The following is a 2,005-nucleotide window of genomic DNA, read 5'->3' as shown; positions in this document are numbered from 1 at the left end:
TAGACGTGTCAAGATCAAGAACTCCGGCTACCTTCCTTTGAGTAAGTCTTTGAGTAGGGTTCTGATATTCATTAGCAGCCATCATTTCAATAAGATCATAAGCTTCTTCATAACTTTTAGCCCATAGCGCACCTCCAGAAGCAGCATCAAGCATAGGTCTGGATTGAGGTCCAAGACCATTATAGAAACAGTTTATTTGCATCCAATCTGGCATGCCATGATGGGGACACTTCCTTAGCATCTCCTTATATCGCTCCCAGGCTTCACAGAATGTTTCTCCTGATTGTTGAGAGAATTGAGATAGAGCATTTCGTAGTGCAACAGTCTTTGCCATGGGGAAGAATTTAGTGAGAAATTTCTGAGCTAGATCTTCCCATGTAGTAATAGAACCAGATGGTAAAGAATGCAACCATCCCTTAGCCTTATCTCTCAGTGAAAATGGAAAAAGCCTTAGCTTCACAGCATCATCAGAAACTCCATTAAATTTGAAAGTGTCACAGATCTCTATAAAATTACGTATATGCATATTAGGGTCTTCAGTAGGAGAACCCCCAAACTGTACCGAGTTCTGGACCATTTGAATAGTTCCTGGTTTGATTTCAAAGGCATTGGCTGCGATTGCAGGCCTGACAATGCTTGACTGGATATCATCGATCTTTGGCATAGAGAAATCCTTCAATGCCTTACTGTCTGGTTGTGCTTCAGGTTCTGTCATTGTTTCAGAATCAGAAGAAGAAGATGAATCAATTGCTTCCTTACGAGCTTTAGAACGTGTTAGCATAAACGCGACCCAAGTACCTGAAATAAAGAAAAGAAGAAAAGTGAGAAAGGAATAGAATCCTAGTCAGCGAATTTTAATGCACACTGATGACAAGTACATAAACTAATTAATTAACACTGAGTCCCCGGCAGCGGCGCCAAAAACTTGTTCGCAAAAATCTACACGCAAGTGCACGTGATCACAAGTAATATATTAAGTTCGATCCCACAGAGACTGGTGAATTAAAGAATACGCACCTATGCAACAATGTATGAGTAATTTTCACTGCTAAGACAATTAACAAGAATGGGTTCTTTTATACTACTAACTAAATTTACTAATCAAAATCAGAATAGGAAAACACATGGAATTCTAACTTCATTATCGAATTCATCTAGAATTGAAATTACTGATTAACATGTGACTGTTGATCCTAATCAGACAACACGAAAGTAATACATGCCAACTCTCGTTGCACACATATCATACCAATCAAAATCCACAATTAAGACAGAAATCTCATGGACACCAACAAAGCTCAGACCCTATATCTCTATAGCGGTAGTGTAAGCAGAGAGGTTTAATAACAGGTCGTCTATCGTGATTACACAGGGTGATAAAAATAGTTCAAGTCTATCACAAATTATGCTTCATTCACATAATCCTATGTTTACATGGCATAGTTCTAAATTCAATCATCCACTCTCGCTTCAGAAAGAATTAACAAACAACTTAGAAGTTAGCTACGCTCCTAAGAAGAATAAGCACGACTCATGCAAAGAAATCAACGTACGTCACATAATCAATCAAACAATCTCGTTACTAGACTACATCGATAAATCCATTAGAATCCCATGAAGGCGGTTAGTTCATAATCGAACTAATCGACATCATGGGTTCTAATGAAAACATGATAAATACAATACGAGACTTAAACGGAATATAGATGCTAGAATTAATAATAAAGAACACAACGTTACAGAATTGATGTTCACGATCTCGCTCGAAACTGTCACTTCCTCGCGAAGAACGATCCACTACAAAACTGATAATGTGCTTGATTACACGAGATAACTAAAACTATAATATTGTTCTCTATCTACTACTTCTTCTTCTTCTTCTTCTTCCTCTTCGAGGCTAGGGTTTTACACATGAGAAAATAAAATACATTGGCCAAGTGAACCGGGCCTCGAACGCTGCTAAAATCCCTCAGAAAAGCTCCAAAAATCGGCCCGGAACACTTCT

General features: G+C 38.3%; 1 non-coding gene across 1 annotated transcript; it reads left to right on the top strand.

Annotated features, from left to right (window-relative positions):
• The first annotated feature begins 212 nt into the window (after window positions 1-212).
• On the top strand, window positions 213-319 carry LOC135151911 (small nucleolar RNA R71). The gene has a single exon (XR_010290818.1). It is a non-coding gene; the product is annotated as a small nucleolar RNA R71 (small nucleolar RNA).
• Window positions 320-2,005: the final 1,686 nt, after the last annotated feature.

The sequence above is a fragment of the Daucus carota genome, chromosome 3, assembly GCF_001625215.2.
Source record: "Daucus carota subsp. sativus chromosome 3, DH1 v3.0, whole genome shotgun sequence".
Classification (NCBI taxonomy): domain Eukaryota; kingdom Viridiplantae; phylum Streptophyta; class Magnoliopsida; order Apiales; family Apiaceae; genus Daucus; species Daucus carota.
This window is presented reverse-complemented; position numbering and strand designations above follow the sequence as displayed.